The following is a 15,709-nucleotide window of genomic DNA, read 5'->3' as shown; positions in this document are numbered from 1 at the left end:
CCTAACCTAACCTAACCTAACCTAACCTAACCTAACCTAACCTAACCTAACCTAACCTAACCTAACCTAACCTAACCTAACCTAACCTAACCTAACCTAACCTAACCTAACCTAACCTAACCTAACCTAACCTAACCTAACCTAACCTAACCTAACCTAACCTAACCTAACCTAACCTAACCTAACCTAACCTAACCTAACCTAACCTAACCTAACCTAACCTAACCTAACCTAACCTAACCTAACCTAACCTAACCTAACCTAACCTAACCTAACCTAACCTAACCTAACCTAACCTAACCTAACCTAACCTAACCTAACCTAACCTAACCTAACCTAACCTAACCTAACCTAACCTAACCTAACCTAACCTAACCTAACCTAACCTAACCTAACCTAACCTAACCTAACCTAACCTAACCTAACCTAACCTAACCTAACCTAACCTAACCTAACCTAACCTAACCTAACCTAACCTAACCTAACCTAACCTAACCTAACCTAACCTAACCTAACCTAACCTAACCTAACCTAACCTAACCTAACCTAACCTAACCTAACCTAACCTAACCTAACCTAACCTAACCTAACCTAACCTAACCTAACCTAACCTAACCTAACCTAACCTAACCTAACCTAACCTAACCTAACCTAACCTAACCTAACCTAACCTAACCTAACCTAACCTAACCTAACCTAACCTAACCTAACCTAACCTAACCTAACCTAACCTAACCTAACCTAACCTAACCTAACCTAACCTAACCTAACCTAACCTAACCTAACCTAACCTAACCTAACCTAACCTAACCTAACCTAACCTAACCTAACCTAACCTAACCTAACCTAACCTAACCTAACCTAACCTAACCTAACCTAACCTAACCTAACCTAACCTAACCTAACCTAACCTAACCTAACCTAACCTAACCTAACCTAACCTAACCTAACCTAACCTAACCTAACCTAACCTAACCTAACCTAACCTAACCTAACCTAACCTAACCTAACCTAACCTAACCTAACCTAACCTAACCTAACCTAACCTAACCTAACCTAACCTAACCTAACCTAACCTAACCTAACCTAACCTAACCTAACCTAACCTAACCTAACCTAACCTAACCTAACCTAACCTAACCTAACCTAACCTAACCTAACCTAACCTAACCTAACCTAACCTAACCTAACCTAACCTAACCTAACCTAACCTAACCTAACCTAACCTAACCTAACCTAACCTAACCTAACCTAACCTAACCTAACCTAACCTAACCTAACCTAACCTAACCTAACCTAACCTAACCTAACCTAACCTAACCTAACCTAACCTAACCTAACCTAACCTAACCTAACCTAACCTAACCTAACCTAACCTAACCTAACCTAACCTAACCTAACCTAACCTAACCTAACCTAACCTAACCTAACCTAACCTAACCTAACCTAACCTAACCTAACCTAACCTAACCTAACCTAACCTAACCTAACCTAACCTAACCTAACCTAACCTAACCTAACCTAACCTAACCTAACCTAACCTAACCTAACCTAACCTAACCTAACCTAACCTAACCTAACCTAACCTAACCTAACCTAACCTAACCTAACCTAACCTAACCTAACCTAACCTAACCTAACCTAACCTAACCTAACCTAACCTAACCTAACCTAACCTAACCTAACCTAACCTAACCTAACCTAACCTAACCTAACCTAACCTAACCTAACCTAACCTAACCTAACCTAACCTAACCTAACCTAACCTAACCTAACCTAACCTAACCTAACCTAACCTAACCTAACCTAACCTAACCTAACCTAACCTAACCTAACCTAACCTAACCTAACCTAACCTAACCTAACCTAACCTAACCTAACCTAACCTAACCTAACCTAACCTAACCTAACCTAACCTAACCTAACCTAACCTAACCTAACCTAACCTAACCTAACCTAACCTAACCTAACCTAACCTAACCTAACCTAACCTAACCTAACCTAACCTAACCTAACCTAACCTAACCTAACCTAACCTAACCTAACCTAACCTAACCTAACCTAACCTAACCTAACCTAACCTAACCTAACCTAACCTAACCTAACCTAACCTAACCTAACCTAACCTAACCTAACCTAACCTAACCTAACCTAACCTAACCTAACCTAACCTAACCTAACCTAACCTAACCTAACCTAACCTAACCTAACCTAACCTAACCTAACCTAACCTAACCTAACCTAACCTAACCTAACCTAACCTAACCTAACCTAACCTAACCTAACCTAACCTAACCTAACCTAACCTAACCTAACCTAACCTAACCTAACCTAACCTAACCTAACCTAACCTAACCTAACCTAACCTAACCTAACCTAACCTAACCTAACCTAACCTAACCTAACCTAACCTAACCTAACCTAACCTAACCTAACCTAACCTAACCTAACCTAACCTAACCTAACCTAACCTAACCTAACCTAACCTAACCTAACCTAACCTAACCTAACCTAACCTAACCTAACCTAACCTAACCTAACCTAACCTAACCTAACCTAACCTAACCTAACCTAACCTAACCTAACCTAACCTAACCTAACCTAACCTAACCTAACCTAACCTAACCTAACCTAACCTAACCTAACCTAACCTAACCTAACCTAACCTAACCTAACCTAACCTAACCTAACCTAACCTAACCTAACCTAACCTAACCTAACCTAACCTAACCTAACCTAACCTAACCTAACCTAACCTAACCTAACCTAACCTAACCTAACCTAACCTAACCTAACCTAACCTAACCTAACCTAACCTAACCTAACCTAACCTAACCTAACCTAACCTAACCTAACCTAACCTAACCTAACCTAACCTAACCTAACCTAAACATGACGTCACTTCCGGCGAGAAGAAATACTCATGACGTCACTTCCGGTGGAAAGAAATACCAATGACGTCACTTCCGGGGAGAAGAAATGCTAATGATGTCACTTCCGGAGGAAAGAAATAGGAATGACGTCATTTCCGTTTCGCGTGCCAAAGATATGACGTCATCTCCGGTTCCAGTTAGAGGAAGGTTGCAGTAGTATCGGGAATTAGCGAACAGAGATTAGATTAGGTTAGGATATTTTCCTTGAAATTTGTGCAATGTTGGATACATAGAGTGTTATGTTGAAAAAATAAAAATTGAAGCAATAAAAGTAATAAAGAAGAATTAAAGTGTCATTTTAAGGTGAATCGGTATGTTTAGTTTCATGTCTCGTAATATCGGCAGCAATCAAACATACATTGGTTTAGGTTGGGTTATTTTTTGAAGTTTCTGGAGTGTTGGACACACTGAGTGTTAAGTTAAAAAAAAAAAAAAAAAAAAAAAAAAAAAAAAATTCAATAAAAATAAAGGACATGATGTGTTATTGGAAAGTGAAGTTGGTATGTTTGATTTTATGTCTTGTACTATCGGCATCATTCGGACATAGATTGGATTAGGTTAGGTTATTTTCTTGAAATTTCTGCAATGTTGGATATATAGTGTTATGTTAAAAAAAAAAAAAAAAAAAAAAAAAAAAAAAAGAACGAAATTTGTGAGATTGGAAGATGAAATGGTATGTTTGGCTGTATGTCTGGTATCGACCAATCGAACAGCGATTAGGTGAAGTTGGATAATTTTGTTTGAAACACTTTGACGGAGCTCACACGATGCGATGTCAGTTCGGCTCATGATACGAGAGATGCCACGTTGCCAACAGAGATTAGGTTAGGTTAGGATATTTTTTGGAATATTTGACGCAAATGACGTGTATAGCCGTCGGATTGTTGGAGATAAGCGTACACGAATGACGGTTATAGCCGTCCGATACTTGATAAAACGAGTATTGCAGGTATGACGGTTATAGCCGTCGTGAATACTTGCAGAGCGAGGAACAAATGACGTCTATAGTCGTCCGAAAGTGTGTGATGTTTTATGCAAACGACGTCTATAGCCGTCCGATACTTGATAATATTATTACAGAAACGACGGTCGTGAATATCGTAAGACCGTTAAACAAATGACGTCTATAGCCGTCGGATACTCGACAATGTGTAACAGGAATGACGGTTACAGCCGTCGAGAGTATTGCAATAGTGAGGAACAAATGACGTGTATAGCCGTCCGATCGCTAGTGATGTTTCCATGAATGACGGTTATAGCCGTCGCGAATATTGTAATATTGAGGAAGAAATGACGTTTATAGCCGTCGGGAATGTTGTAATATTGAGGAAGAAATGACGTCTATAGCCGTCGGATACTTGATAATGTGTATCACATAAATGACGGTTATAGTCGTCGTGAATATTGCAATAATGAGGAACAAATGACGGTTATAGCCGTCGTAAGTATGGTAGAAGCGGCTAAAGAGATAACGTCTATAGCCGTCCGATGCTCGATAATATGCGTATAAGAGAAATGACGGTTTTAGTCGTCGTGAATATTGCAACAGCGAAGAACGAATGATGTCTATAGCCGTCGGATACTCGCCAATGTGTGACAGGAATGACGGTTAAAGCCGTCGTGAATATTGTAATATTGGCGAAGAAATGACGTGTATAGCTGTCGGATACTTGATAATATGTGTATCACATAAATGACGGTAATAGTCGTCGTAAATATCGTACAACTGAAAAGGGAATGACGTCTATAGCCGCCCGACACTCTATGATACGCGTATTACAGAAATGACGGTTATAGCTGTCATGAATATTCGATTAGAAAGGAATAAATGACGTTTATAGTGGTCGATGTTAGTCGATGCAGTCGAAAGATCGTATCTTTTGTAAGTATTTTTTGACGAATGAAGTAAGTACGCTGAATTATCAAAGTAAATGATAATCATTTGCTTTGGCGAGGAAATATAGTCGTAGAAAGTAACTTTAAGAAGGAAAATGTTGTGAAATTGAAGAATTATAAGTTGGAAATATACAAGTTATCGTCGAACGTTGTATTATATTAGAGGTTGGATGTATCGTATGCTCTTTTCAATTTGTAGTATTTCAGTCATCCTGTGCTGAATGACCTTTTTTTTTTTTTTTTTTTTTTTTTTTTTTTTTTGCTTCTCGGTTTTCGTTGGGGGCGGAGAAAATTTTTTAGGGTAGGGTTTTTGTTTAGGTTAGGGGTGGTTTTTTGTAGGTTAGGGTTGGTTTTGTTTAGGTTTGAGGTGGTTTTCTGTAGGTTGGGGGTGGTTTTTTTTAAGTTTGAGGTAGGTTTGAGGTGCGTTTTTTAGGTCAGGGGTTGTTTCTTAGGGGTTAGGGTTGCTTTAGGGGAGGTTTACGGTAGGTTTTTTTTTTTTTAGGGGTTGCGTTGGTTCGGGGTTGCTTTACTTTGGTTGGCGGGTTGGTTTGGTTCCGGGTTGCTTTTGTTTGGTTCGGAATTGCTTTGGTTTCGGTTTTCTTTACTTTGGTTTGGCGTTGGTTTGGTTTCGGTTTGCTTTAGTTTCATTAGGGACTGGTTAGGTAAGATGGTGGTTACTTGTCGGGGAAGGGGGGTAGGTTACCTTAGACTCTGGAAAGGTTATAAAAATATATCCTAACCTAAACTGACAGTGTCTCTGTGGGCATTGGGTTTGTGTATTGATGTTCGAACAAGTTAGACTCTGGAAAGATTCAAAAATATAACCTAACCTAAACTGACAGTGTCTCTGTGGGCATTGGGTTTGTGTATCGCTGTCTGGACAAGTTAGACTCTGGAAAGGTTCAAAAATATATCCTAACCTAAACTGACAGTGTCTGTGTAGGCATTGCGTTGGTATTGCGTTGTTGTGTTCGTGGGGGGGTGGTGTTTGCGTCTACTTCTGTTCGGTCGAGTTGGACTCTGGTAGGATTATAAAAATATACCCTAACCTAAACCGACAGTGTCTGTGTTGGCATTGGGTTGGCGTTGTGTTGTTGTATTTGAGCGGGCTGGGGGGTTACGTACATTCCTGTTAGGTGGAGTTTGACATTGGAAAGGTTATAAAAATATACCCTAACCTAAACTGACAGTGTCTGTGTGGGCATTGTGTTGGTGTTAGGTTGTTGTATTTGTGGGAATTGTTTATATTCTTGCGGGGGGTGGGACTGCTTTTTCTTATATTTGTATATTTCTTTAAATTTCTTTGGGTGTTAAAATTGTGGTGGATACTTTGTATTTCTTGCGGAGTGGGGGGGTTGTTTGAAGTTTGAGGAGGGAGGAGGTATATTTTTGCGGGGGAGGGGGACTGTTATATTCTTGTGGGGGGGGGTGTTATATTCTTGCGGGGGGAGGGGGTATGTTTTTGCGGGGGGTGGGGGGGTGTTACATTCTTGCGGGGGGGAAGGGGTGTTATGTTCTTGCGGGGGGGGGGGGGGGTGTTATGTTCTCGCGGGGGGGGGGGGGGGGGGGTATGTTTTTGCGGGGGGGTGTTATGTTCTTGCGGGGAGGGGGGGTGTTATGTTCTTGCGGGGGGGGGGGGGGTGTTATGTTCTCGCGGGGGGGGGGGGGTGTTATGTTTTTGCGGGGGTGGTGTTATATTCTTGCGGGGGGAGGGGGGTGTTATGTTCTTGCGGGGGGGTGTTATATTCTTGCGGGGGGGGGGGGGGTGTTATATTCTTGCAGGGGGGGTATGTTTTGCGGGGGAGGGGAGGTGGTATATTTGGGCGGGTGTTATATTTTTGCGGGGTCGGGGGGTGTTATGTTTTTGCGGGGGGGGTGGGGGGTGTTATATTCTTGCGGGGGGGGGTGTTATATTTTTGCGGGGGGGGGAGGGGTGTTATGTTTTGGGGGGGTGTTATATTCTTGCGGGGGGGAGGGGGGTGTTATGTTTTTGCGGGGGAGGGGAGGTGTTCATATTTTTGCGGGGGGGATTGTATTTTTTCATTGGGGAGGGTATATATTTGAGGGGGAGGTAGGTTGGGTTGGGTTAGTTTTGGGTTAAGTTAGGCTAGTGTGGGTAAAGTTAGGTTGGGTTAGGCTACCGTTGGTTTAAGTTAGGTTGGGCTAGTTTGGGTAAAGTTAGGTTAGGCTACTGTTGGGTTAAGTTAGGTTGGGTTGGGTTGGGTTAGGCTAGTCATGGGTAAAGTTAGGCTACTGTTGGGTTAGGTTAGGCCACTGTTGGGTTAAGTTAGGTTGGGTTAGGTTAGGCTAGCTTGGGGTTAAGTTCGGTTGGGTTAGGTTAGGCTAGTTTGGGGTTAAGTTAGGTTGGGTTAGGTTAGGCTAGATTGTTGTTAAGTTAGGTTGGGTTAGGTTAGGTTAGTTTGTGGTTAAGTTAGGTTGGGTTAGGTTAGGCTAGTTTGTTGTTAAGTTAGGTTAGGTTAGGCTAGGCTACTTTGGGGTTAAGTTAGGTTGGGTTAGGTTGGGCTAGATTGTTGTTAAGTTAGGTTGGGTTAGGTTAGGCTAGTTTATTGTTAAGTTAGGTTAGGTTAGGCTACGCTACTTTGGGGTTAAGTTGGGTTGGGTTAGGTTAGGCTAGATTGTTGTTAAGTTGGGTTGGGTTAGGTTAGGTTAGTTTGTGGTTAAGTTAGGTTGGGTTAGGTTAGGCTAGTTTGTTGTTAAGTTAGGTTAGGTTAGGTTAGGTTAGTTTGTGGTTAAGTTAGGTTGGGTTAGGTTAGGCTAGTTTGTTGTTAAGTTAGGTTAGGTTAGGCTAGGCTACTTTGGGGTTAAGTTAGGTTGGGTTAGGTTAGGCTAGATTGTTGTTAAGTTAGGTTGGGTTAGGTTAGGTCAGTTTGTGGTTAAGTTAGGTTGGGTTAGGTTAGGCTAGTTTGTTGTTAAGTTAGGTTAGTTTGGGGTTATGTTGGGTTGGGTTAGGTTAGGCTAGTTTGGGGTTAAGTTAGGTTGGGTTAGGTTAGGCTAGTTTGTTGTTAAGTTAGGTTGGGTTAGGTTAGGTTAGGTTAGTTTGGGGTTAAGTTATGTTGGGTTAGGTTAGGCTAGTTTGGGTAAAGTTTGACTACTGTTGGGTTAGGTTAGGCTAGTTTGGGTAAAGTTAGGCGACTGTTGGGTTAAGTTAGATTGGGTTAGGTTAGTCTACCGTTGGTTTAAGTTAGGTTGGGTTAGGTTAGGCTAGTTTTAGGTTAAGTTAGGTTGGGTTAGGTTAGGCTAGTTTATTGTTAAGTTAGGTTAGGTTAGGCTACGCTACTTTGGGGTTAAGTTGGGTTGGGTTAGGTTAGGCTAGATTGTTGTTAAGTTGGGTTGGGTTGGGTTAGGTTAGTTTGTGGTTAAGTTAGGTTGGGTTAGGTTAGGCTAGTTTGTTGTTAAGTTAGGTTAGGTTAGGTTAGGTTAGTTTGTGGTTAAGTTAGGTTGGGTTAGGTTAGGCTAGTTTGTTGTTAAGTTAGGTTAGGTTAGGCTAGGCTACTTTGGGGTTAAGTTAGGTTGGGTTAGGTTAGGCTAGATTGTTGTTAAGTTAGGTTGGGTTAGGTTAGGTCAGTTTGTGGTTAAGTTAGGTTGGGTTAGGTTAGGCTAGTTTGTTGTTAAGTTAGGTTAGTTTGGGGTTAAGTTCGGTTGGGTTAGGTTAGGCTAGTTTGGGGTTATGTTGGGTTGGGTTAGGTTAGGCTAGTTTGGGGTTAAGTTAGGTTGGGTTAGGTTAGGCTAGTTTGTTGTTAAGTTAGGTTGGGTTAGGTTAGGTTAGGTTAGTTTGGGGTTAAGTTATGTTGGGTTAGGTTAGGCTAGTTTGGGTAAAGTTTGACTACTGTTGGGTTAGGTTAGGCTAGTTTGGGTAAAGTTAGGCGACTGTTGGGTTAAGTTAGATTGGGTTAGGTTAGTCTACCGTTGGTTTAAGTTAGGTTGGGTTAGGTTAGGCTAGTTTTAGGTTAAGTTAGGTTGGGTTAGGTTAGGCTAGTTTGGGGTTAAGTTAGGTTGGGTTAGGTTAGGCTAGTTTGGGTAAAGTTTGACTACTGTTGGGTTAGGTTAGGCTAGTTTGGGTAAAGTTAGGCGACTGTTGGGTTAAGTTAGATTGGGTTAGGTTAGTCTACCGTTGGTTTAAGTTAGGTTGGGTTAGGTTAGGCTAGTTTTAGGTTAAGTTAGGTTGGGTTAGGTTAGGTTAGGTTAGGTTAGGTTAGGTTAGGTTAGGTTAGGTTAGGTTAGGTTAGGTTAGGTTATGCTAGTTTTGGGTTAGGTTAAGCTAGTTTTGGATTAAGTTAGGTTGGGTTAGGTTAGGCTAGTTTCGGGTCGGGTTAGGTTAGTTTTGGGTTAGGTTAGGCTAGTTTCTGGTTAGGTTAGGTTAGTTTGGGGTTAGGTTGGGCTAGTTTCGAGTTAGGTTAGGCTAGTTTCGGGTTAGGTTAGGCTAGTCTGGGGTTAGGTTGGGCTAGTTTCGGGTTAGGTTAGGCTAGTTTCGGGTTAGGTTAGGCTAGTTTCGGTTTAGGTTAGGCTAGTTTCGGGTTAGGTTAGGCTAGTTTCGGGTTAGGTTAGGCTAGTTTCGGGTTAGGTTAGGCTAGTTTCGGGTTAGGTTAGGCTAGTTTCGGGTTAGGTTAGGCTAGTTTCGGGTTAGGTTAGGCTAGTTTCGGGTTAGGTTAGGCTAGTTTCGGGTTAGGTTAGGCTAGTTTCGGGTTAGGTTAGGCTAGTTTCGGGTTAGGTTAGGCTAGTTTCGGGTTAGGTTAGGCTAGTTTGGGGTTAGGTTAGTTTAGGTTAAGTTAGTTTTGGGTTAGGTTAGGTTAGGTTAGTTTGGGGTTAGGTTAGGCTAGTTTCGAGTTAGGTTAGGCTAGTTTCGGGTTAGGTTAGGCTAGTTTCGGGTTAGGTTGGGCTACTTTCGGGTTAGGTTGGGCTAGTTTCGGGTTAGGTTGGGCTAGTTTCGGGTTAGGTTAGGTTAGGAATGGTCCTGAGGGGTGAAGTTTAGGTTAGGCTGGGTTTGGTTACATCCGGGGAGGTACTGGTTGGTTTAGGATAGGTTGGGTTAGGTTGGCTTACTTCCGGATGCGTTTGGCAAGCGGTTAATGCATTACTACTTGTATTTTGTGTCATTGGTAGGGCCAATTTCATTGATGGATAGATCATTTCTTACCGTGGGCGTACAACGCCCTTCTTTACTTAAGAATAATTACATAATTTCATGATTAATTAATAATTTCATAATTATAATTCAATTTTGGCGCCATTGTGGCGCCATCTCTTCGGTAATTTTCGAAACAGAGGTGCGAACAGTTTAAGCAGTTTCACGAGAGATGCCGCCACCTGTCAGTAAACAGTACTTCCTTGTACATTTCGATTAAAGTTAATAATTATAAAATATGCATTGCAATAGCTGTTAGTTACTTAAAATTTAAACAGTTTCTTCATTGTTAATGTAAGGAATATGTTATTGTGCAGTGATTCCATGTTTTATCCCGTTCCAAACAATTATTGAATGCACGTGCTTATAGTTGTAACATGTGCATTATTTTTTTTTTTAGATCTGTACCTCTACTTTTATATTCGATTCTGCTGGTTTCTGTGTTCTGCAAGTAATCTCCGTAATGATCAACGTATTCCTGAGTAATCTGCATGCGCGTTGTCCAAAGCGATTCGTTCATTTCTTTCAGAAAGTGCATTTTACAAGTTGTTTCGTGTTTCAGGATTGAAATGGGTCATTCTTGGTTATTTACAAGTGTTATTAACGATTAATTGGTGATAATAAAACATTTATTTCAGATGCTTGACAAATAAAGAATACAAAAAGTGTCCGTACCTGCCTAACGCTGCCTAACCTGCCGTACGCTTATAAATTAAATTTATAAATGCACGTATACACAGTATATTATTAAAATTTTGTTGGTAAGGCATACCAAGTACAGTTTACGCATAGTCTTTGTAAACAAGTGTAAGATACATCCCACGCGACTAAAAGCCATGCGAATTTATAATAAGAACCTGTAGATTAACAATTTCTCTTGCTTCTTCTTCGTCGTTGATCCAACAGTTGTTTGTAACTGCTTTAAGACATACAAACTCTTCTTCTAACTGTGATGAGAGGCTTACCATTAATCTCTTCTACCTGGTTATTGTAGTTCTTGCACCGTTACTCTCAGCTGAACACATGTAATTGTTAGTCGTAAGTCCTTGGAGATGCTTCGCCAGACGTTTGTACACGCAATTAAAAGCATACGCATGTGCACAATTGATTGAGATACCATACTAAACAAGAGAAAAGTCATAAAAAAAAAAGGATTACAAGTGTCAGAATGTTACTAACTATCATCGTTTAATGAAAGAAATCCTTTCCATTATTTATTTTTCACCACTTACAACATACTCTCGTAGTAGAAAAGCATTTTTTAATGATTATACGTATTCTATTATCGTTAGAGTTCTAACATTGCTCATTAAATTATTAATTATTATCATTAATTTATTTACGATATGGTGGCGCCATCTCTCGTGTAATGGCTGAACCCTGAACGGGGAACAGTTTCAGCACTTTTTGCAGAGATGGCGGTACCAGTCTTACTAAGTATCGAAATATGTGAACAAACATAATACATTCCTTGTTGTGGCTATTAATTAATTAATACTCAGTTTCTCTCGTCACGTTATTAACGAGGAAGGAGCAGTAGCTTCATAGTTCATGTAAATAAAATGTTATTGAAAAATGATTTGTTGTTTTATTCCCATCCAGTCATTACTCTCGTGCTTGCAGTGATTACAACGTTTCTGTGTAATATTTGTATAGATTTATGCCCATTCTCTTACATCTACTTTTATTAGTTCCCCTGCTTCTGTGCTTGTTTCTCTTATATACGCATTAGTAGAAACTACAAGCAATCTGTCCATGCAATTGAACGCATTCCCTTCTAACTTCTGGACACGTGGTCGCATGCAATCCATTTATTTGTGTTTGGTACAATATTGTACTATTATGTCGCCTCAGACATTGAAATAGGTTACTCCAGGATCGTTGCGGGGGTGATTGAGTAATTAAACAGATCATTAGAGGTAACGAAACGTTTATTGCACTTCTCATCAATTCACAGAATACAAAAACTTTATCTTATAAATTACCTTTGCAAATCCACATACGCATAGTATATTACTAAAATTTAAATGGTAAGGCTTAGTAGATGCATTTTATAAAGGATCTTAGGAAGCCAATGTACGACACATGTAAGACCAACATAGATGTCAATTTATAAGGAGATAACGTAGATCATCCATTTCTGCAAGTTCTTCTTTGTCGTTGATTACACAGTCCATTGTTACTGCTTCAGGACTCTGCGACTCTTGTCTGAATAGTTACAATAAGCCAACCGCTAGTATTCGTTGCATGGATATTATAGTTTCTTCTCTGTCATTCTTATCCGACGTAGACATGTAGTTGCTCGATTAATAAAGTCCTTTGGGATGCATCACCAGATATCTGTGCATAAAATCAAAAACATACACATGTTCACAATTGATTGAGGTACCATACTAAACAAGAGAAAAGTCAGAAAAAGGGATTATTATAAGTGTCAGAACATTATTAACTTTGATCGTTCAATCGAGGAAATCCTTTCAATTATTTTGACGCAACCACCACTTGGAACATAGTCCCATAATAGAAACGCATTTTTTAATGATTATACGTGTTCTATTATCATTAGAGTTCTAACATTGCTGATTAAATTATTAATTATTATCATTAATATATTTACGATATGGTTCCGCCATCTCTCGTGGAACAGCTAAACCCTGCACGACGAACAGTTTCAGCACTTCTTATAGAGATGGCGCTACCAGTTTTCCCGCCATGTTTTCTGACGTAGTGTCGAAAAATGTGAACAAACATAAAACATTCCTTCTTCTGGCTATTAATTAATTAACACTCAGTTTCTCTCGTCACGTTATTAACGAGGAAAGAGCAGTAGCTTCATAGTTCATGTAAATAAGATGTTATTAAAGAATGATTCGTTGTTTTATTCCCTTCCAGTCACTACTCTCGTGCTTACAGCGATTACAACATACCTGTGTAATATTTGTATACATTCATACCCATTCTCTTATATCTATTTCGGTTAGTTTCACTGTTCTGTGCTTGTTTCTCTGAATATAGGCTTTGACAGAAATTGTAAGCGATTTGTCCATAGAATTGGACGCATTCCCAATTAATTTCTGCACATGTGGTCGCAAGCAATTCATTTATTTGTGTTTAATACAGCATTCTACTATCTTTTTGCCTCAGACATTAAAATAGATCTTTCCAGGATCGTTATGGAGGTGATTGAATAATTAAACCGATCATTAATGATAACAGAACGTTTATTGCAACTTCCTGTCAACTTACACAATGTACAAAAATCTTAGCTTATGAATTACCTTTACAAATCCACATACGCATAGTATATTACTAAAATTTAAATAGTAAGATAGTAGGTACATTTTATAAAGGATCTTAGGATGCCAGTGTACGACACATTTATGGCTTACACTGATGTCAATTTGTAAGGATATAACGCAGATCAGCCATTTCTGCAGTTTCTTCTTTGTGATTGATTAAACAATCCATTATTAGTGCTTCAGGACTCTGCGATTCTTGTCTGAATAATAATAATAGACCAGCCGTTAGTCTCCGGTGCATGGATATTATAATTTCATTTCTGTGATTCTTATCAAATGTAGACATGTAGCTGCTTGAATAATAAAGTCCTTTGGGATACATTGTCAGACATCAGTGCACATAATTAGAAGGATACACATGTAAGCAATTGCTTGATATAGCGTACTAAACAAGAGAAAGGTCAGAAAAAGGGATTATTACAAGTATCACTACTTTATTAATTTTGATCGTTTAATCGAAGAAATCCTTTCAATTGTTTACACGCATTCATCACTTGGAACATTTTTAATCATTATACGCATTCTACTATCGTTATAGTTCTAACATTGCTAATTAAGTTATTAATTAGTATCGTCATTAATTTATTTACGGCATGGTGGCGCCATCTCTCATAGAACGGCTGAATCCTGAACGGCGAACAGTTTCAGCACTTTTTACAGAGATGACGCTACCAGTCTTCCCGCCATGTTTTCTGACGTATTGTCGAAAAATGTGAACAAACATAAAACATTCCTTGTTGTGGCTACTAATTAATTAACACTCAGTGTCTTTCGTCACGTAATTAACGAGGAAAAAGCAGTAGCTTCATAGTTCATTGAAATAAAATGTTATTGAAAAATGATTCGTCGTTTTATTCCCTTCCAGACATTACTCTCGTGCTTGCAGTGATTACAACGTATCTGTGTAATATTTGTATATTTATGCCCATTCTCTTATAACTATTTTTATTAGTTTCTCCGTTTCTGTGGTTACTTCTCTGATTATACGCATTAACAGAAAGTATAAGCAATCTGTCCATGCAATTGAACGCATTCCCTACTAATTTCTAGACACGTGGTCGCATGCAATTCATTTATTTGTGTTTGGTACAATATTGTACTATTATTTCGCATCAGACATTGAAATAGGTTATTCCAGGATCGTTGCGAAGGTGGTTGAGTAATTAAACAGATCATTAAAGGTAGCAAAACGTCTATTGCAACTTCTTATCAATTCACAGAATACAAAAGTTTTATCTTATAAATTACCTTTACAAATTCTCATACGCATAGTATGTTACTAAAATTTAAGTGGTAAGACTTAGTAGGTGCATTTTATAAAGGATCTTAGGAAACCAGTGTACGACACATCTAAGACCAACACAGATGTCAATTTGTAAGGAGATAACATAGATTAGTCATTTATGCAGCTTCTTCTTTGTCGTTGATTAAATAATCCATTATAACTGCTTCAGGACTCTGCGATTCTTGTCTGAATAGTAATAATAGGCCAGACATTAGTCTTCATTGCATGGATATTATAATTTTATCTCTGTCATTCTTATTTGATGTAAACATGTATAGTTGCTTGAATAATAAAGTCCTTTGGAATGCATTGTCAGACGTCTGTCCACAAAATTAGAAGTATACACATGTAAGCAATTGTTTGATGTAGCGTACTAAACAAGAGAAAGGTCAGAAAAGGGGATTATTACAAATGTCAGTACTTTATTAATTTTGATCATTTAATCGAAGAAATCCTTTCAATTGTTTACACGCATTAATCACTTGGAACATTTTTAATCATTATACGCATTCTACTATCGTTATAGTTCTAACATTGCTGATTAAGTCTTTGATTATAAATTACCTTTATAATTGCACATACGCATAATATATTACTAGAACTTAGATGGTTATACGCCTACAATTTTCATTATAATACCCAACATCTTTGATTAATTAATTAATTAATTAATATAAATTTATTTTGTGGCGTTATCAACTTCCACATCTTAGCAGACTCGTTCACTGCCACCTACTTCCGCCCCTCGGAAGGTACAATTTCCTACAAACAATAAGTTTTTAACAAATAAGATAAACTCAAGTAAAAGCTTAGAAAAATCACATATATGCGTCCATAGAGCTCTAAGGGTTCAACACAGCTAACGTAGCCGCACGAGCTGTCATGTCAATTGCATGTCCAGCGGCATTGCAGTCTTCGCTACTGGCTTCGGTTATTAGCTACGGTAACAAAAAACTTATCCGCGAACCGTACAATCACTGCCTGTCGCCGTGTACGTAATTAATTTTGTTTCGACTTTATTGACAGAGATATTTGCACTGTTTGAACGTGGACTCGAGAGAACTCGAGTCGTTCCTGGAACGTTCCTGGAACATGGTGTTGGTTCTCAGTTGATAATCGTGATACAGGATTAAACGTTGCGTAAAAAGTAACT

This window comes from Xylocopa sonorina, chromosome 9 (assembly GCF_050948175.1).
Source record: "Xylocopa sonorina isolate GNS202 chromosome 9, iyXylSono1_principal, whole genome shotgun sequence".
NCBI lineage: Eukaryota > Metazoa > Arthropoda > Insecta > Hymenoptera > Apidae > Xylocopa > Xylocopa sonorina.
This window is presented reverse-complemented; position numbering follows the sequence as displayed.